Source organism: Gossypium arboreum, chromosome 6 (genome assembly GCF_025698485.1).
Source record: "Gossypium arboreum isolate Shixiya-1 chromosome 6, ASM2569848v2, whole genome shotgun sequence".
NCBI classification, from domain to species: domain Eukaryota; kingdom Viridiplantae; phylum Streptophyta; class Magnoliopsida; order Malvales; family Malvaceae; genus Gossypium; species Gossypium arboreum.
The window spans coordinates 77,470,198-77,493,661 of NC_069075.1; the positions used below are offsets into that span (position 1 = coordinate 77,470,198).

The window sequence follows — 23,464 nt, forward strand, 5'->3', positions numbered from 1 at the left end:
TTGTATACTTAATACATTCTACAAATATGGTCACTTGTATTGACTAAATACCATTTTGTTTCAAGTTCAAAACTCGGCTAATACACATATATACACTAGAAATCAAATACTAACATTTGCACTTCACCTTAATAGCTAGCTTAGCAAACCTTGATTTAACATATAATTGTTCATAACACAATTTAAGCATACTCTCCATTCCATCAATTCCAAAACACATACATTACTCAATAATGTTCAAAATTATATTAGGCCTTAGCACACAACTTGCTAGCCGATTCTTCTCCATCTAGCAACTAATGCACATGTGTGCTCATTTGTTAGACTCTACTTCATCTAACAACAACCATATTTTCTTCTACTTCCTACCATGGCCGAATGCTCAAGATACCTCAATACCGAAACTTTTAACTTGGGTTGCTTAAAGAACTTGGTGATGAGTTCAAATTTATCTAACACCTCAAGCATCATAACACATCCATATAGCTAACATGCTAATAGTATCAAGGCTTCAACCGAAACTTTTGAAGCCTCTTAGTCGAATACTAACTCTCTAATAACCCCAAATCCATCCATGAGATAGTTAGAATTTAGACTAATCATCCAAGGGATGTATGAACTTTCAAAGCAACATTAAACATACCTTAATCTAGTGAACCACCATAGCCGATTTTCTCCAAGCTCTTTCCCTTCCTTTCTTTCCTCTATTCGGCCAAAGATGTTCAAGAATGAACACTTTTTTTTTTGTTTTCTTTCTTCAATTCAAGGCAATGGGGGGGGGGAACATGGATGAGACAATTTTTTTTTCATCACTCCTCCCTTTGCATTACTTTAATACGAACCCCTTTTTTTTTTTATTCTTTCTCACATAACACACTAACACAACATGTTTACAACATGTTTCCACCCATAGCATGGCCGGCCACTAGCTCACTTTTTTGGGTAATTTGACATGCAAACCCATCATTTTTATAACATGCATTAATAGGCCACTTTACATTTGCCTAGCACATTTCTAAATTTTCTCACATAAGTCCTATTTACTAAAATTCACCTAGAATTTACAAAATTCAAATATGAAATTTTCACACATGCATATATACATAAAATAAGCATCAAACATGACAGCTAATTATTTTTATGACTCGGTTTTGTGGTCCCAAAACCACTTCCCGACTAGGGTCACATTAGGGCTGTCACATAGCACCTGGTCCAAAAACGACAAAGGAAAGTGATATTTCCTAGTCGCCTTGTTCAGCTTCCAATAGTCGATGCAAATTCTCCATCCCATAACCGTTCTAGTTGGTATCAACTCATTATTCTCGTTTTCAATGACCATGATACCTCTTTTCTTTGGCACGCACTGGACCAGACTTTTCCATGACCTATCTGAGATGGGGTAAATTATACCCATATCTAACCACTTGATGATTTCTTTCTTTACTATGTCCTTCATGATGGGGTTCAGTCTTCGTTGTCCATCAATCGTCCCTTTTTTGCCATCTTCAAGGATAATCTTGTGCATGCATACAGTTGGACTAATTCCGCGAATATCGGCTATGGTCCATCCAATAGTTAATTATTTCAATACAAAGATAAGTTTCTCTTCTTGCTCACTAGTTAGTTCTGCTAAAACAGTCACAGGCAGAGTAGAAGCGTTACCTAAATAAACATATTTTAATTGTGAAGGTAGTACCTTGAGTTCTAATTTAGGTGGCTCCTCGATTGACACTTTTTGGTTAGGCCTAATCCCTTTTCTCTACTTCCAAAGATTCAAAACAGGATTGTAGATTAAATGACTTTTGATTAGCTTCTAACAATGCTAAGTATTCATCCCCCTCTTCATCATTCGGAGGATCTAATTTCAAAATTTGTTCTAACGGATCCTCAACGTAGTTGAGCTGCTTCTCCAATATTAAATCCTCTAAATCAGACACTGCAGAAAAATCATCAATTGTGTCAGGAAATCACATAGACTTAAAAACATTAAATGTTACCTGATCATCCTGAACACGCATATTAAGCTCACCCTTCTCCACATCAATAAGGGTCCTTCCGGTTACTAAGAATGGTCTTCCTAAGATAATTGACACTTCTTTGTCTGCTTCAAAGTCTAACATAACAAAATCAGCAGGGAAGATAAATTTATCTACACGTACCAATAAATCATGTATTTTTTCTTTTGGATGTGCTAAGGATCGATCTGCTAATTGAAGTGTAACCGTAGTGAGTCTAAGTTCACCTATCCCCAACTTTCTAAATATTGACATAGGCATCAAGTTAATACTCGCACATAAGTCAGATAATGCTTACCACAATACGTTGCTCCAATGTTCCAAGGTATGGTAAAACATCCAGGATCCTTCAACTTTTAGGGTAATTTGTCTTGAAGATATGCACTGCATTCCTTTGTTAGAGCTACTGTCTCAAATTCTCCAAGTATTCATTTTTTGTACAGGATATCCTTCATGAATTTGACGTAGTTTGGTATTTTCTCAAGTGCTTCAACCAACAGGATGTTGATATGAAGTTGCTTGAGTACGTCTAGGAACTTCTTGAATTGAATCTTCTGCTTCTGCTTTTGAAGTCTTTGAGGGTAGGGTGGTAGTGATTTCTTTACTGGAACTGGTTGATTTGTCTTCTGTGGCAATTTTGCGTCTAACAAAGTTGTTAGTTGATCAGAATTAGCTAGTTCTGAAATTACCTTGTCAAGTTTTACAAATTCTAGTTCTTATGGAACTAGAATTTCAACACTTGGTTGAACTTCCTCTGAATCTTGAGCGTCAGCTTGCTCCTTTTTAGCTTTGTTGGTGTTGGGATCTACTGTCTTTCCACTCCTCAATGTCAACACTTTGCAATAATCCTTCCCTGGATTTTTTGGATTCTCCATATCACTATGTAAAGCACCTAGTGGTCGGTTCCTGAGTTCAGTTGCAAGCTGGCCCATTTGGTTTTCCAGGTTTTTCAATATAGTAGCCTGGCTCTAGATTAAGGCATTATTCTTGGCCATGTATGCCTTCAACAGATTTTCTAAGTTATTGGATGGTTTAGCTTGGGTTGGTTTCTGAACTTGTTGGGGAAAACTAGGCAGCTGGATTGGTCTAGGTTGGGCGTAAGTGTTACTGGTTCCAGGCGCTTAGTTTACTCAGGAAAAATTAGGGTTATTTCGCCATGATGGGTTATAAAAATTGGATTGCAGTCCTTGCCTTCCTTGATTTCAGTTATGTTTACCTATGTAGTACATACATTCTGGGTTTGATGGGCATTCTTCAAACAAATGTCCTTCCCCATAGTAAACACAGGCTATACTTTCAAATTGGGTTGGTGGCTGTGCTGCAAAACTATTAGACCCATTAGTAGTAAGGTTTTTTAACATTGAGGATATTGATGATACCTGAGATGCGAGTGAAGTAAGAACGTCTACTTCATGTAATCCAGCAACTCGTCTTCCTGATGTTGCTCGATTGGTTGGCTATTGGTAATTGTTACTAGCAATCCTCTCAATGATTTCATAAGCCTCGTTATAAGACTTAGAAAGGAGAACACCATTAGCAGATGCGTCTACTACCATCCTCGTGTGAGCATTGAAACCATAATAAAATGTCTCAAGTTGGATATAATGTGGGATTCCATGATGAGGGCACTTTTGTAATAACTCTTTGTATCTTTCCCATGCCTCATACAAGGACTCATCATCCGTTTGTTGGAAGGCAGTGATCTCGTTCCTCCACTTAGAATTCTTGCTAGGTGGGAAATACTTCATAAGGAATCTTTCTGCTAACTCTTGCCATGTGGAAATTGAGTTCGGGGGCAACGACTTCAACCAGGCTCGAGCTCAGTCCATTAGTGAATATGGGAACAACTTCAATCGTAATGCATCTTCGGGTACTCCGGCTAACTTGAAAGAATCGTTTACCTCCATAAACAGTCTTAAGAGTAGGTGAGGATCATTAGTAGGCATTCCACTGAATTGGCCCACTGTCTAAAGTGTCTAAAACATGACTGGCTTCAGCTCGAACTATTGTGCCTCAATTTCGGGTCTCTTAATACCTGGATTAAGATCATTAAATACTGGCATAGCATATTGTCGTAAAGCTCTATCCCTATCATCAGCATTAAGGATACGATTTTGAGCAGGGTTTGCTCCATTTCCTTGGATCGAATTTTCAAAGTTCATATATTCAGTCCTTCTCTGATTTGCTTGTCTTCTTCACTGTCGGAAAGTTCATTCAATCTCAGGGTCTACAAGGAGTAGGTCAATAATTCGGTCAATACTCATAAACACCTGAAATAATCACAGAACAATTAATTAAATTAAAAATTAAACAGGAAAAATAAACCAAAATGTAAAACTAATAAATTCAAAAATAATAACTTTTTAAAACAGTCATCGGCAATGGCACCAAAAACTTGGAACGATGGAAATGTGCAAGTGTACACAATCGCAACAAGTAATAAAGTGACAAGTAAATGTCGAGTTACCGTACCCACAGGGACTGTGAAAAGGATCATTTATGAATACAATTTAAAATACTTTGGTGAAGAAAAATATTTTGTTTTAAAAAGGGTGATTAAGAAAAATAAGATTTTAAGCTAAATAACTAAAGAAATAAATCTCAAATGCACAATTTCAAAATATGATTTAATCAAGATGACATAATTGTGTTGATTTAATTACATTTCTTTAACTTAGAATTATTAAACTCATGCTTATGTTGTTACGAATAAATTCACGACAACTCAATAATTTGCTAACTTATGAACATATTCACCTACACAAATCCATTCATCTCTTAACATATCCCTATGTTAATTCAAATGATTAAATAGATTTTAATAAGAAAACATGTTATGGCACATACATACTCATTAAATTGAACTAATCTCTTGCATATCCCTATGTCAATTCAAACGATTAATAAAATTTAGAGAGCATATAAAAGATACGTGAGGTAACAAGGTATTCTTACCTTGAAATATTTTAATCACAATAATCTTGCAAGTTATGCAAGGCAAGTGTATCGCCAGATACATTGCTAATTTGACTTTCAGCTACCTTAGAAGAATAAACATGCATTGATTAAGTATTGTGTCCATTAATTACAATTTCAATCCGTTTAAATAATTAATTCATTAGCTACCTCACAATTGTAATGCAAGAATAACTTAGGCATGATTTTACTTAATCAAGCATTTTACCGAGGCCTATAATAGCATAAACACGATTTTAATAATTTAAGCAGATGAAAGGTAGTCAAACCAACACGAATTAAATTCAAGCTAAGCTGATTAAATTAACAATTCGAACAACATAAATATTCATAAATATGTTCATCATAACAAGAACAAAAATTAAAGAGAAAGGGAACAAGAACCAAATCTGGTGTTTTTCCATGGCTTGACAACGTTGCTCCGTATTCGTTCTTTGTTGTCCTCACCAATCAAGGCTACTATGAACACTTCAATGTTGCTCCAAAATGGCTGAATAATAACCCTTTTCTAAGGGGAGAAATTGGCACAAGAGCAAGGGACTTGAAATGGAAAAATGAGAGGAGAAAGTGAGAGAGGAGAGAAGAGATGTGAATGAATTGAGGTGTGCTTTGAATGATCAGCCAAGGGGGGTTTTTATAGCTGAATGTGGCAGATAAAATTTTCTAAAAATAGCAGTCAAAGAGCCACCCCTTGGCCGGCCATATATGTGGCAAAGTTGATGGCTTCAACTTTGCTAAAATGGCTTGGGGCAAATCCATAAAGCCACCAATTGTGGAGGGGCTTGAATGCAACTTTGACAAGTCTTCAAGGGCTTCTTTGAAAGCTTAATTAATCAGCTAAGAAGCTGATTCGGGTCAGCATATGGACGGTTTTGGACTGCCCAATCCTTGGCCAGTTCAGTTCAATCGATTCGGTTCAACTGGACCACTTTTTCCATAATTAATTAATAATAATTTATTTAGCCCAAATTAAATTGGATATAACTTAAAATTTATTATATTATGAATTAATATACATAATTGGACCATCTTAGGCTGGAAATTAATTCGGCTCGATACTTCAAATTGCTTCTCGGTTTTGTGCTTCTTGTTGTGTTTGCCGAGCCATTTTTCGCCCTTTGCACAAATTTGTCGAAAATAACCAAAATTCATCAAAAATAATTATAAAATTAAATAAATTTCAACATGTTCATATTTTAAGTGAAATTTAATTATTTTATAAAATTAATTATTTTTGACAAGAATTTAACCAAATTCGCATGAATTAAGTTAAAATGGGTATGAAAAAGTGTGTAAATTTTTGTGTTTCCAAGCACTAGGTAGCACCTTATGGTCGGTTTCTGAGTTTAGTTGCAAGCTAGCCGATTTGGTTTTCCAAGTTTTTCAATGTAGCTACTTGGGTTTGGATTAAGGCATCATTCTTGGCCATGTATGTAACACCCCGTACCCAAGTCCGTTACCGGAGTCGAACACAAGGTGTGTACAGACTTAATTATTTTCACAGTCCATAAAAAAAATTTCTAGACAGGCTGGTTACTGCATCACTGTCGCCTTAAAAATCATATCTTGAGTTTCAAAACTTGAAAATCAGTTTCGTAATTTTTCCCTGAAACTAGACTCATATGTCCATCTACAGAATTTTTTCTAGAATTTTTGGTTGAGCCAATTAGTACAGTTTATTAGTTAAAGTCTCCCCTGTTTCAGGGTTCGACTACACTGACCTTCATGCATTACGACTTGGATATCTCCCTGTACAGGGATTCAATACTGATTCCATTTGTTTCAATAGAAGCTAGACTCAAATAGGAATCTATACATATATGGCATGACTCCTAATTATCTCTGGTTAATTTATAATGAATTTCCAAAGTCGGAACAGGGGCTCCAGAAGCCATTCTGGCCCTGTCTCACGAAAACCTAAATATCTCTTAACATACAACTCATATGACCGTTTCGTTTCTTCCATATGAAAGTAGATTCATCAAGGTTCATTTACATAATTTATTCACTATTTAATTCCATTCCTACTATTTTTAGTGATTTTTCACATCCGCGTCACTGCAGCTATCAGCATCTGTCTTTAAGGTAGGCTTTACCTATTTCATAGTTTCCATGATTCAATTAGCCCTTTTTGCATACATAGCACAAAGTATAATCATGATTAACCATTCAATGGCTAATCGTTTCCAAACATTTCCATACTTCTTAGTGATCAACATACAAAACAATTATAGTACTATGCTAAAAGCACGATATAAGCCATCTTCGCATGGCTATCCAAATTACACAAAATCCATGGGTACATGACCAACAACAAAAGGGTAGTCCTATACATGCCATTTCAAAGTTCAACCAAAATTGTACCAAAAGGGGCTTTGATAGTGTGGGAGACTTCGACTTCCAAAATCCCGAGTCCGATAGTGACGAGCCAAAATCTATAAAGCAGAGAAACAAAGAAACGGAGTAAGCAATTTATGCTTAGTAAGTTTTGAGCAAGGATTCAGTATAGCATTCATATAGCTAAGCGGATAATTTCATATGCACAAATTCTCAATATCATACTTACGTCACATTACCAACCCTTATGTTCATACACAAAGATCAACTTAGCCAAAGGCCGGTAGCTCATTTATTGGTGACGAATCTGATTTGTAAGGGATCAACTAATTCAAAGCACACACGAAACATACCTCATTGCTGGGATTTTACGAGCGTATTAATTTAAATTTTACAGCAAGATCGCTCATTCCCAAATCAAGCATCTTGAGGTTTAGCGGATATAACCACTCGCCCAAGGCCTTGGTCTTAGCCGGATATGGTCACTAGCATAAATGCCTTCGGGACTTAGCACGGATATAGTTACTAGCACAAATGCCTTGGATCTTAGTTCGGATGTAGTCACTTAGCACAAAAGCCTTCGGGACTTAGCCCGGATATCATTCGAGTAACCATGCTCATATATCAATAAATCATGACACATTCATATTTCATTTTCATTACCAAAGCTCAAACACAAGACACTTATCGCATTTACAATTTCGGCTCAATAGCCACATACAAGAGCATGATTTTGATTTACTTAAAACATAATCTAACCGAACCATAATTTAAGTTCCATTACTCGAAAACTTACCTCGGATGTTATCGAACGATTCCGATGGCTATTCGACCACTTTTTCCTTCCCTTTAAATTGATTTAATCATTTGAGCATCGAAAAGAGGAACTCAAGGTACTTAGCCCACATATATTCATTAGACATTAAAGTCACATATGTACGGAATCATGAATCAAACTCAACACATTAGTTAATACTCTCCTTAGTCGAATTTTCTAAGTCAGGATAAAGCCTTCAATATGCTACCAATGGCCGAACATACACATCTATGCTAAGGCCGATTGCAACACTTAATACATTCTACAAGTATGGTCACTTGTGTTGACTAAACACCATTTGTTTCAAGTTCAAAACTTGGCTAATACACATATATACACTATTAAAGCATCCTCTCCCTTTACACTAATTCAACACATGCATTACCCATAATATACCAAATTACATTCGGCCTTAGCACACAACTTGATAGCCAATTCTTCTCCATCTAGCAACTAATGCACATACGAGCTCATTTGTTAGACTCTACTTCATCTAACAACAACCTTATTTGTCTTCTATATCCTACCATATCCGAATGCATCACAACACCTTACGATTTCAATTTTGGTCATGGTTGAACAAGGAACTTAATGTCTCACTCAAGGATGCTAAAAAGGAGATTCAAGAGTTATCAATCCACCATCACATGCATCATTAACAAGCTTCACATTTAGCATGCAATGATATCAACACAAAATCCACCTTGGCTGAATACCATCCCCATGACATAGCAAAGATTTGAACCATGGGCTAATAAGAACATCAAGCTAGCAACTAAAAAAAAACATGCATGAATCTCATGGCACAACATCAAACATACCTTAATCTTGATACAAGTATGGCCGAACCTCCTCCTAATCCTCTTCTAAACCAAACATGGAGCAAGAACTCCTTCTTTCTTCCTTAGAATTTTTGGCCAAAAGAAATGAAAAGGATGAACACACTTTTTTTTTTGTTTCCTTTCCCTCAACTCACGGCAAAGGGGGGGGATCACACACCTTCTTTCCTTTTTCCATTTCTTTATTACCCATACTCCTTATTTTATTTATTCCAACGTAACCCATTTACACAACATGTTTTATGACATGTTTTGCCCATCCCCTTTTGTCATGGCCGGCCACTAGGCTTTAATTTAGGGAAATTTGACATGCAAGCCCATCATTTTCACAACATGCATTAACAGGCCACTTTACATTGGCCTAGCACATTTCTAAATTTTCTCACATAAGTCCTATTTGATAAAATTCACTTACAATTAACAAAATTCAAACATGAAATTTTCACACATGCATATGTACATATAATGAGCATCCACTATGACGGCTAATTATTTTTATGACTCGGTTTAGTGGTCCCGAAACCACTTTCCGACTAGGGTCAATTTAGGCTGTCACAATGTATGCCTTCAAAAAAATTTCTAAGCCATTGGATGGTTCAGCTTGGGTTGGTTTCTAAACTTGTTGGGGAAAAGTAGGTGGCTGGGTCGATCTGGTTTGGGCGTAAGTGTTTCTGGTTCCAACCCCTTGGTTACTCCAGGAAATGTTTGGGTGGTTTCACCACGATGGGTTATAGAAATTGGATTTCAGTCCTTGCCTTCCTCGATTTTGGTTCTGGTTACCTATGTAGTACATGGATTCTGGGTTTGGTGGACATCCTTTGAACAAATTTCCTTCCTCACAATAGACACAGGCTATATTTTCAATTGGGTTGCTGGCTATGCTACAAAACTATTAAACCCATTAGTAGTAAGAGTTTTTAACATTGAGAATATTGATGATACCTGAGATGCGAGTGAAGTAAGAGCATCTAATTCATGTATTCCGGCAACTCGTCTTCCTAATGTTGCTCGATTGGTTGGCCATTGGTAATTGTCGCTGGCAATCCTCTCAATGATTTCATAAGCCTCATTATAAGAGATAGAAAGGAGAGCACCATTTAGCAGAAGCGTCCACTACCATCCTCGTGTAAGCATTGAGACCATTATAAAATGTTTCAAGTTGGATGTAATGTGGGATTCCATGATGAGGGAACTCCCGTAATAACTCTTTGTCCTTTTCCCATGCCTTATAAAAGGACTCATCATTCATTTGTTGGAATGAAATGATCTCATTCCTCAACTTAGCATTCTTGCTAGGTAGGAAATACTTCATAAGGAATCTTTTTGCTAACTCTTGCCATGTGGAAATTGAATTATGTGGCAATAAGTTCAACTAGGCTTGAGCTCAGTCCCTTAGTGAATATGGGAACAACTTCAATCATAATGCATCTTCGAGTACTCTGGCTATCTTGAAAGAATCGCTCACCTTCATAAACAGTCTTAAGTGTAGGTGAGGATCTTCGGTAGGCATTTCACTAAATTGGCCCATTGTCTGAAGCATCTGGAACATGACTAGCTTCAGCTTAAACTGTTGTGCCTCAATTTCGGGTCTCCTAATACCCAGATTAAGATCATTAAATACTGGCACAACATACTGTCTTAAAGCTTTATCCCTATCATCAGCAATAAGGATAGGATTTTGAGCAGGGTTTGCTCCATTTCCTTGATTTGGATTTTCAAAGTTCATCTCTTTGGTCCTTCCCTGATTTTCTTGTCTTCTTCGCTCTCGAAAAGTTTGTTCTATCTCAGGGTCTACAGGGAGTAGGTCAATAATCTTGTCAATATTCATAAACACGTGAAATAATTATAGAAAAATGACTTTTTAAAATAGTCCCTGACAACGATGCCAAAAACTTGGAACGACGGAAATGTACAAGTGTACACAATCGCAACAAGTAATAAAGTAAGTAAATGTCGAGTTATCATACCTACAGGGACTGCGAAAAGAATTATTTATGAATGCTATTTAAAACACTTTGGTGAAGAAAAATATTTTGTTTGAAGAAGGTGATTAAAAACTAAGATTTTAAACTAAATAAAAATAAAAGTTCTAATGCACGATTTCAAAATATGATTTAATCAAGATGACATAATTTTGTTGATTTAATTACATTTCTTTAACATAAAATTATCAAACCCATGTTTATGTTGTTACGAATAAATTCACGAAAACTCGGTAATTTGCTAACTTATGAACATATTCACCTACACAAATCCATTCATCTTTTAACATATCCCTATGTTAATTCAAACGATTAAACAAATTTTAATAAGCAAACATGTTATGGCACATACATACTCATTAAAATGAACTAACCTCTTGCATATCCCTATGTCAATTCAAATGATTAATTAAATTTAATAAGCACATAAAAGACTATGTGAGGTAACAAGGTATTCTTACCTTGAAACAGTTTAATCACAATAATCTTGCAAGTTATGCAAGGCAAGTGTATTGCCAGATACATAATTAATTTAACCTTCAGCTACTTTAGAAGAATAAACATGCACTGATTAAGTATTGTTTCCATTAATTACAATTTCAATCCGTTTAAATAATTAATTCATTAGCTACCTCACAATTGTAATGCAAGAATAACTTAGGCATGATTTTACTTAATCAAGCATTTTACCGAGGCCTATAACAGCATAAACACAATTTTAATAATTTAAGCAGATGAAATGCAATCAAACCAACACAAATTAAATTCAAGCTAAGCTGATTAAATTAACCATTCCAAAAACATAAATATTTATAGATATGTTCATCATAACAACGACAAAAATTAAAGAGAAAGGGAACAAGAATCAAATCCGGTGTTTTTCGATGGTTTGACTAGGTTGCTCCATTCTTCCTTCTTTGTTGTCCTCACCGATTAAGGCTTCTATGAACACTCAATTGCTGCTCCAAAATGGCTGAAGAAGAACCCTTTCTCAAGGGGAGAAATCGGTACAAGAGCAAGGGACTTGAAATGGGAAAATGAGAGGAGAAAGTGAGAGAGGAGAGAAGAGATGTGAATGAATGAGGGATGCTTTGAATGATTAGAGAAGGGGGGTTTCTATAGCTGAATGTGGCAGCTAAAATTTGCTAAAAATATCAGCCAAAGTGCCACCCCTTGGCCGGCCATCTATGTGGCAAAGTTGATGGCTTCAACTTTGCTAAATATGGCTTGGGGCAAATCTTCAAAGCCACCAATTGTGGAGGGGTTGAGTTGCAATTTGAACATGTATTAAAGGGCTTATTTGTAGCTTAAATAATAATATAATGAGCTGAATTCGGTCAGAACTTGGACAATTTTGGGCTGTCCTCATCTTGGCCAGTTCGATTCACTCGGTTCGATTCAAGTGGACCATTTTTTCATAATTAATTAATAATAATTTATTAACCCAAATTAATTGGATATAAATTAAAATTAATTATATTATGAATAAATACATATAATTTTGGACAGTCTTAGGCTAAAATTTAGTTTGCCTCAATACTTCAAATTGCTTCTCGATTTTGTGCTTCTAGCAGTGTCTGCCGAGCTATTTTTTGCCCTTTGTGCAAATCTGTCGAAAATAACCAAAATTCATAAAAAAATAATTATAAAATTAACTAAAATTCAACATGTCCATATTTTAAGTGCACTTTAATTATTTTATAAAAATTAATTATTTTTCGACAAGAATTTATCCGAATTCGCATGAAATTAAGTTAAAAAGGGCATGAAAAAGTGTACAAAATCTGAGACTGAGTAACACCTCAACTCGTGGTAGGCCCTCCAGAAATACGAGAAATGTGAGTGGTAGTAAAAGAGGGACTAAAGACACCACTGTTCGATCTGAGGCTCACACACCTGCTAGAGCATATGCCATTCGAGCTCTTGAGGAAGTTTCATCTCAAGATGTGATTATGATTACATTTACTCCTTACGATACTTCTATGATTGCTTTGATAGATCCTGGATCAACGCATTCGTATATATGCATGAATTTAGTATCTAGTAAGACTTTGCCTATACAGTCTACTGAATTCGTGATTAAAGTATCGAGCCCCCTAGGTAATAGTGTCTTAGTTGACAAAATGTGCAAGAACTGTCCATTAATGTTTCGAGACATTTGTTTTCTGGATGATTTGATGTTATTGCCCTTTGACGAGTTTGATATAATTCTGGGTATGGATTGGCTAACTTTGCATGATGCTATTGTGAACTGAAAATGGAAAACTATTGATTTGAGATGCAAGAATGATGAAATAGTTTGAATTGAATCTAGTGATTTAAATGGATTGCCTGCTGTGATATCTTCGATGAAAGCTTTGAGTATTGTGAGAAAAGGTTGTGAAGCTTACTTTGCCTATGTTAATGATTCGAAAGTGGCAAAAAAGAGAGTTGAATCGATGCCTGTTGTCTGTGAATTCCCTGATGTGTTTCCTAAAGAACTTCCGAGATTACCTCCGATACTAGAAGTTGAATTTGGCATTGAGTTAGTACCAGAAATTACTCAAATTTTGATAGCTCCGTATAGAAGGCCTCCAACTGAATTAAAAGAATTAAAGTCTCAGTTGCAAGAGTTGACTGATAGAGGATTTACAGGACCGAGTTTCTCAGCTTGGCGTGCTCCTATTTTGTTTGTGAAAAAATAGACAGTATGATGAGAATGTGCATAGATTATCGTCAACTAAATAAAGTGACTATCAAGAATAAATACCCTTTGCCTCGAATTAATGATTTGTTTGATCAATTAAAAGGAGCTACTATGCTTTCAAAGATATATCTGAGATCAGGCTATTATCAGTTGCGAGTAAAAGATTCAGACATTTCGAAAACAACATTTAGAACGAGGTACGGCCACTATGAATTCTTAGTTATGCCTTTTGGATCAACGAATGCACCTGTTGTCTTTATGGATTTGATGAACAAAATCTTCGAGCCGTATTTAGATCAATTTGTTGTCGTATTCATTGATGACATATTGATTTATTCGCGTGATGAATCCGAGCATGCTGAACATCTGAGAGTAGTGCTACAGACTTTGAGAGATAAGCAATTGTATGCGAAGTTCAGTAAATGTGAATTCTGGTTATGAGAAGTTAGTTTTCTTGGTCATATTGTATTAACATCAGGTATCCGAGTTGATCCGAGCAAAATCTCAGCTATTTTGGATTGGAAGCCTCCGAGGAATGTCTTCGAAGTCTTCAGTTTTTTGGGACTTTCTGGTTATTATAGACAGTTTGTAAAAGGCTTTTCTATGATTGCAACTCCGTTAACAAAACTGCTTCAGAAAGATGTGAAGTTTGAATGGTCTGAAAAGTGTCAAAAAAGCTTTGATCAATTGAAAGCCCTATTGACTGAAGCTCGAGTGTTAGTACAACCTGAATCAGGTAAAGAATTTGTGATCTATAGTGATGCTTCGTTGAATGGTTTGGGATGTGTTTTGATGTAGGAAGGGAAAGTCATTGCTTATGCTTGGAGACAGTTAAAGTCGCATGAAAAGAACTATTCGATGCACGATCTTGAATTAGCTGCGATTGTGTTTGCTTTGAAAATTTGGTGCCAATATCTGTTTGGTGAGAAATGTCACGTATAGTTTGATCATAGGGGTTTGAAATATCTGATGACTTGGAAATATTTCAATATGCGATAGAGAAGATGGTTAGAACTGTTAAAAGACTACGAGTTTGTGATTGATTATCATCCGAGAAAAGCAAATGTTGTTGCTGATGCTTTGAATCAAAAATCACTGTTTGCTCTGCGTGTGATGATTGCTCATTTGGTTATGCCCGATAATGGTTTGGTTTTAACCGAATAAAAGCAAGACCGTTATTCATTCAACAGATTATCAAAGCTCAAAAGGCTAATAATGAGATAATAGCAAAACGAGCTCTGTCTGATTTGAATTTTGATTCTGAATTTCGAGTTGATAATAATGATTATTTGAGATTCCGAGATCGAATTTGTGTTCTGAGAAATCCAAAATTGATTCAGATAATTTTGAACAAATCTCACAATAGTCGTTTATCTGTGCACCCAAGTAGTACAAAAATGTATAACGATTTAAAACAGCATTACTGGTTGCCTGGAATGATGTAACACCCCAAACCCGTGACCGTCACCGGATTTGACCACAAGGTGTTACCGGGCTTACTTCCCTTATTTCTCTCTTGGAAATAATTAATTTCTGTTCCGGGCAGGCTGGCTAACTGCGTCACTGTTACCTTAAAAATCATATCTCGAGTTCCAGAACTCGAAAATCAGTTCCGTAAATTTTCCCTGAAACTAGACTCATAAATCCATCTACACATTTTTTTCTAGAATTTTTGGTCGAGCAAATTAGTACAGTTTATTAGTTAAAGTCTCCCCTGTTTCAGGGTTCGACTACACTGACCTTTGCGCACTATGACTTGGATATCTTCCTGTACAGGGCTCCAAAACTTATGCCGTTTGTTTCTAAGGAAACTAGACTCACAAAGAAATCTGTAAATATAGAGTATGACTTCTAATTCTCTCTGGTTAATTTATAGTGAATTTTCAAAGTCGGAGCAGGGGATCCAGAAACCGTTCTGGCCCTGTTTCACGAAAACCTGATTATCTCTTAAAATCCGACTCATATGACCGTTTCGTTTCTTCCATATGAAAGTAGATTCATCAGGGTTCAATTTCATAATTTATTCACTATTTAATTCTACTTCTACTATTTTTAGTAATTTTCAATCTCACATCACTGCTGCTGTCAGCATCTGTTACTAAGGCAAACAATGCCTATTTCATAATTCCTCCATGACCCAACTAATCATCCATCATTCATATCACAAATTATGACCACCTTATCAAAATTGAGATTTTTAAGACTCATGAATAAGTGTTTTGGAACCAAATCCATCCAACCATATGGGCCATTTTCGCATGGCTAAAGTTTACAACCCAAATTTCAACAAAACAAAATAGCCTATACATGCCAAATGTTCTCCTAGATCGACTAAGAAGACAATACCAAAGATTGCTTGCGGTGTGATGACTTCGTTGACGGTTTCGAGCACACAAAAGAGACGAGTCCACGAGACCTAAAATGGGTGACAAGAAAACACCGAGTAAGTTTATAACTCGAGAAGTCATAAGCACTTTACAATTATCCATTAGCTAAATTCATCACAAAGTGAAACAATGAAACAAGGCTAATTGTTCCATCCATATCGAACTATACCATAGTTCCTTAGACCTTCGGTTCAATCTCGCACCAAGTCATACATTCACATTTCATATTCTATTCAATAAGATATTTGAGTCATTTTATACACCAACTCATTTTCACCACAATCATACAATTGTAATCATCACATAGATTTAAAGCTTACCAAGCTCAACCCCGAGCATGACCATAGTGCCTATTCGCCATGAGCTCAAGGTACTTACCCGATCCGCTGTCCGGATTAACTCGATAATGTCGCACACTCAGTGCCAATTGTAGCGCAAGAGCATATAGTGAATCCGCACACTTAGTGCTATATATTTTCAGCTCGCACACTTAGTGCTATATAATTTTCAGCTCGCACACTTAGTGCTATATATTTTCAGCTCGCACACTTAGTGCTATATATTTTCAGTTCGCACACTTAGTGCTGTACAATTTTTAAACCCGCACACTTAGTGCCAATCTTGTCACCGTGTCCATTTATACCCGCACACTTAGTGCCGAGACCAATACCTTATGCATGTTGCTGCCTTTATACATTCAACAATGGCATCATTCCATACACATACATTTTCATTTACACATCAACTCATTTAAACACAATTGCGTATATATTATGGTCATTTACATCAACACCAAATATATGCTTAATGACTTACCTTGTGTTGGGCAAATAATCCCAAGTCGGCTACTCGATGACCTTGATTTCCCTTGTTGGGCGCCTCTCCTTTAGGATCTTGAGCTTAAACAATTAAATCAACCCATTCAACCACTTTGTAAAATATTTGTATCACACATTAAAATTTCATTTCATAGGATACACATGACAAATTCTTATCCTTCTACCCCATGCTTTTGAACTATTTGGTTCACAACCTTAGGCTATCACCCTATTGCCAACAATCCTAATCAAGGATAGTATCACAAGTGTGTACACCCATATGGCCGAATGTGCAAGATTAAATTCAGCACCACCTATGTGTTAATTAGGTGGCGAATATACATAAGCACATTTAGCATTTGATACATTCGGCCTTAGCATAGATTTCATTAAAAGTCCCTATTAGCCACTTCACCATCAATTATCTCATCTAGTTAATATTTCATACTTATCATTCTAGCCGAATATTACTTATTTAAGTTCAACACCCTTATATACCACACTAACACCAAATATGATATCTAATTCTTCTCTTTCTCTTTTCATCAAGACAACCTATATGAACATTTAACTAATTCAAACTTCACCCTTTTAATGCCCATTATAGCCGAATGTACCAAGCATTTATCATTTTGCAACATGAATTCTATAGCATGGCCGAATACTCATGCACATACACACACAACAACAAGAACTCAATGACCTAAAAATCTCCTTTTATTAAACATTTGAACTCACTCCTCTTCATGCTTCATTACAACAATATCAAAACACCAACCAAGAAAGACAACATCCATGGCCGAATTTCATCTCCATCAAATAGCAAAAGAAATCTAAACCATGGGCTAGGTAGAACTTAAACTAACAACTAAAGCATGCATGCATCTCATGGAATATCATCAAACATACCTTAGTCTAGCAACCACCATAGCCGATTTTTCTCAAGCTCTTCCCCTTCTTCCCTTGCTTCTATTCGCCAAGACTACCAAAGGATGAACAACTATTTTCTTTTCTTTCTTTCTTTGTTTTTGTCACGGCAAAGGGGGCATCTACACATTATTATTATTTTTTGTTATCATCATTTTCTTTTTCCATTTCTTTAATACTAACTTTCTTATTTTATTGTTTCCTACATGCATCACTAGTCTAACATGTTGGAGACATGTTTCCACCCATAGCATGGCCGCCATCATGCTCCAATTTGGCTAATTTGACATGCAAGGACAAACACTTTTCCACATGTATTAATAGGCCATTTAAAATTAGCCTATCATATTTCACCACGTCTCGCATTGATCCCTATTTTATAATTTCTCATACAATTGGTAAAATTAGAGAATGAAACTTCCACATGTGCATGTACACCCACAATAAGCATAGAATATAGCAATTAATTATTTTTATGACTCGGTTTTGTGGTCCTGAAACCACTTTCCGACTAGGGTCAATTTGGGGCTGTCACAACTCTCCCCCACTTAAGAAATTTTCGTCCCGAAAATCTTACCGTAAATAGGCTCGGTATCGCTCTTTCATAGAGTCCTCAAGTTCCCAAGTGGCTTCTTCAATTCGTGTTTATGCCACAACACCTTCACTAATGGAATTTTCTTATTTCGCAACTCTTTTACTTCACGCATCGAATGCGAACCGGCTCTTCTTCATAACTCAAATTAGGTGAATCTCAATCTCGGATGGAGTGATTACGTGCGACGGGTCGGATCTATATCGTCGAAGCATCGAGACTTGGAAAACGTTGTAAATCTTTTCGAGCTCAGGGGGTAAAATTAATCGGTACGCTACTGGCCCAACTCGTTCGGATACTTCATACGAACCGATGAATCTCGGACTTAATTTGCCCTTACGGAAAAATCTAAGCACCTTCTTCCAGGGTGAGACTTTGAGAAATACCTTGTCTCCAACCTGATATTCAATGTCTTTTCTTCTCAAATCCGCATACGACTTTTGGCGATCCGAAGTAGCTTTCAAACTTTCACGAATTATTCGAACTTTCTGCTCGGCATTCTTAATCAAATCAACCTCAAGATTTTACTTTCACTAAGTTCACCAGAATAATGGGTACGGCATTTACGATCGTATAAAGCCTCGTAAGGCGCCATCTTAATACTTGATTGAAAACTATTGTTGTGCGAATTCAATCAAAGGTAAATACCGTTCCCATGAACCACTAAACTCAAGGATGCAACATCTCAACATATCCTCGAGTATTTGAATTATCCGTTCGGATTGACCATCGGTTTGGGGATGAAAAGCAGTGCTAAAATGCAGCTTGGTACCCAAAGCCTCTTGCAATTTCTTCCAAAACCGCGATGTAAATGTTGGGTCTCTATCCGACACGATAGAAATAGGTACCTCATGCAATCGAACAATTTGGGAGATGTATAATTACGCCAATTTATCGAGCGAAAAATCCAAAGTAGACGGGGATAAAATGAGCAGACTTGGTCAGTCTATCAACAATGACCCAAACCGAGTCTTTCTTATTCTGAGTCAATGGTAACCCAGACACAAAGTCCATTGTGACTCGATCCCATTTCCACTCGGGTATCATGATTGGCTGAAGTAATCCCGATGGCACTTGATGTTCGGCTTTCACTTGTTGACATATCAAACACTTTGAAACAAATTCTGAAATGTCCCGTTTCATACTGGGCCACCAAAATTGACGTTTCAGGTCATTGTACATTTTAGTACTACCCCGGGTGGACTGACATTCGACTACTGTGAGCCTCGTTCAAAATCATCGAAACAAGTTTCAAATTCCTTGAAATACATAATCGACCCTTGAATGTCAAGCAATCATTGTCATCAATCTGAAATTCCGATTCCTCATTCGAAACACATTCGGCTCGCTTAGCGACCAATTCGGCGCCGACCTTCTGAGATTCGAGTACTTGATGAATCAATAACGGTTTGGTCTCTAATTCGACCACTAGTGTAACACCCCGAACCCGAGCCCGCTGCCGGTGTCGGACACGAGGGGTTAACAAGCCAAACCCACTTATAGCACCGACCAATTTGACATTTCCAGGCAAGCTGGAAAACTGCGTCACTGTCGCCTTAAAAGGCATATCTTGAGTTACAAAACTCAGAAACTGATTCCGTAAATTTTCCCTGAATTTAGACTCATATATACATCCCTGGATTTATTTCTAGAATTTTTGGTCGGGCCAATTGGTACAGTTTATTAGTTAAAGTCACCCATGTTACAGGGGTCAACTACACTGACCTTCGCGTGTTACAACTGGAATATCTCCCTGTACAAGGCTTCAATGCTGATGCCGTTTGTTTCTAATGAAACTAGACTCAAAAAGGAATCTGTACATATAAGGAATGACTTCTAATTCCTTCTGGATAATTTGTGGTAAATTTTCAAAGTCAAGACAGGAGATCCAGAAACCGTTCTGGCCCTGTCTCACGAGAACTTTAATATCTCTTAGTAAACTGATCATATGATCGTTTCGTTACTTTCATATGAAAATAGATCCATAAAGGTTCGTTTACATAATTTATTCACTATTTAATACCATTCCTACTATTTTTAGTGATTTTTCACATTCACGTCACTGCAGCTGGCAGCATCTGTTTTAAGGTAGGCCTTACCTAAATTGTAGTCTCTATGGACCAACTATAGTCTTGTCATACATAGGTCCACTTATGATCATATTTAGCCATTCCAATGGCTGATCATGTGACTAACAGCCCCATTCCAATCCATAATCACATCATGAAACCATATATAATTACAAACCATAAATTGAATGGTCTAATGCCATACTCCACCTTCTGAGCCATTTTCGCATGGCCGTACACATATACATCACAAAGATACTTGAAAACAACCAAGGGTAGTCCTATACATGCCATATCCAAAATTCAACTAAAGGAGTACCAAAGGGCTTTGATAGTGTGGTTGACTTCAACTTCGATGATCCCGAATCCGATCGCTAACGAGCAAAATCTATAAAACAGAGAGCCAAAGCAGCGGGTAAGCATTTTTATGCTTAGTAAGTCTCAAGTAATGAAATCGGCTTTGACTAAAGCATTACATTCACATAGCCAAATGAATCACTTTATTAATACACATTCACATAATCGTACCTACTTCACACTTCATCAATATATACATTCACAAGATATCAACCCATTTCAAGAGCTGAAAATTCGTTAGTCGATTGAGCGAATATTATTTCAAACGTATCGACTTTTCCATTGCACATGTAAACATACCTTATCCTTTGGGCTTTTCGAGCGTACTAATTGGATTTATTACAGCAACCAACGCTCACCTTCAACCCAAGCTTCTTGAATACAACCGGATATAACCACACGCACGAATGCCCTCGGTCTTAGCCGGATATAACGACTTGCACAAATGCCTTGGGTATTAGCCGGATATAACAACTTGCACAAATGCCTTGGTATTAGCCGGATATAACAACTTGCACAAATGCCTTGGTATTAGCCCGGATATAGTCACTAGCACAATTGCCTTGGTCTTAACCGGATATAATTACTAGCATAAATGTCTTGGGACTTAGCCGGGTATCATTCAATTGCTCATGCACACATAAATCAATAATCATTACACATCCATATTTCATTTTCGTTACTAAGGCTCGAACACAAACATATCACTAGCATAATTGCCTTGGGACTTAGCCCGGTACCATTCAAATACTCATACACACATATGTCAATAATCATTACACATCCATATTTCATTTTCAGTTACTAAGGCTCAAACACAAACATATCACTAGCATAATTGCCTTCGGGACTTAGCCCGGGTACCATTCAAATACTCATACACACATATGTCAATAATCATTACACATCCATATTTCATTTCACATAATTCAAGTAGGGTCATTACTCAAGACTTACCTCGGATGTTGTCGAACGGCTTCAACGGCTATTCGATCACTTTTTCCTTTCCTTTATCCAATTGTGGCCCTCTAAGCTCTTGAGCTAATTCAAACAATTTCAACTTATTAAAGTCTCACTTGCTAGCCTTGGCGAATACACATATCATTGACCCAACATCACATAACTAAGCACTTTAGTCAATTTTCTTTAATTTCGCACACATTCGGCCTTAGCTCACATCAAGGTAGCCGATTACCTAATTCAAGAATAGGCATCATTATGCTTGCCTCTAACCGAATGCATGCACAACAATTCCCCTATTGTGGCGAATATGCATGTCCATGTTAGCCAATTTTATACTTCAAAACCGAAACATCATCACATATAAACATATATCAAAACACAAATTTTACCTATCATGCAACAAGCAAAAATCGCACTTATGAGTATACCATGGCGAATACATCACACACCATCCCTTTCAATTTTCGGTCATGGTTAAACATAGAACTCCATGTCTTACTCAAGAATGCTAAGAGAAAATTCAAGAGTAGTCAATCCATCATTACATGCATCATCAACAAGCTTCATATTTAGCATGCAATGGCTTTAACACAATATCAACTTTGGCCAAATACCATTTCCATGGCATAACAAGGATTTGAACCATGGCTAACATGAACATCAAGTTAGCAACTAAAACATGCATGAATCTCATGACACAACCTCATACATACCTTAATCTTGATGCAAGTATAGCCAAATCTCCTTCTAGATCTCTTCTAAACCAAAATGGAGCAAAAATCCTCCTTTTTCCCTTAGTATTTTCAGCCAAAGAATTGAGAATGGATGAACAAATTTTTCTCCTTTCTTTTCCTCTACTCACGGCAACAAGGGGCATCCATCCATTTTTTTGTCAACCTTTTCTTTAATGCTAACACATTATTTAATTGCTCCCAACATGCCTCACTAACCCAACATGTTGGAAACATGTTTTCCGTTGCCCATCATATCCATCTTGGCCAGCCACTATAGAATAATTTGGGCAATTTTGACATGCAAGTCCCCCTTTGTGTCAACATGCACAAATAAGCCATTACAAATTAGCCTATCATTTTTTTACCATGTTTCACCTTGATCCCTATTTAATAATTTCTCATACATTTGGTAAAATTAGAGAATGAAACTTCCACATATTCATGCACACACATAGTAAGCATAAAATATAACAATTAATTATTTTTATGCCTCGGTTTTGTGGTCCCGAAACCACATTCCGACTAGGGTCGTTTTAGGGCTGTCACAACTAGCACCTCATCGGGTGAAACGGATAGATGAGCATCCATCGCTCTCAAAGCAGACAGTGCTTTACGACTTAAAGCATGAGCCACCACGTTGGCCTTTCCCGGGTGATAATCAATGACAAGTTCATAATCTTTCGACAACTCAAGCCAACGTCTTTATCGCAGATTTAGATCTCTTCGAGTCATCAAATATTTAAGACTTTTGTGGTCTGAATAAATACAACACCTTTCTCCAAACAAGTAATGTCGCCATATTTTCAAGGCGAACACTATGGCTGCTAGTTCAAGGTCATGGGTCGGATAGTTTCTCTCATGCGGCTTTAGTTGTCTCGACGCGTAAGCCACAACTCGACCTTCTTGCATCAACACACAACCTAGCCCAAGCAAGGATGCGTCACTGTACGTGACAAACTCTTTAT

At 36.8% G+C, this 23,464-nt stretch overlaps 2 non-coding genes across 2 annotated transcripts; both read left to right on the forward strand.

Annotated features, from left to right (window-relative positions):
- The first annotated feature begins 3,626 nt into the window (after positions 1 to 3,626).
- Positions 3,627 to 3,732, forward strand: LOC128294628 (small nucleolar RNA R71). Its single transcript, XR_008284936.1, has one exon. It is a non-coding gene; the product is annotated as a small nucleolar RNA R71 (small nucleolar RNA).
- A 6,427-nt stretch (positions 3,733 to 10,159) lies between these two features.
- Positions 10,160 to 10,266, forward strand: LOC128294331 (small nucleolar RNA R71). The gene has a single exon (XR_008284643.1). It is a non-coding gene; the product is annotated as a small nucleolar RNA R71 (small nucleolar RNA).
- The last annotated feature ends 13,198 nt before the right edge of the window (positions 10,267 to 23,464 follow it).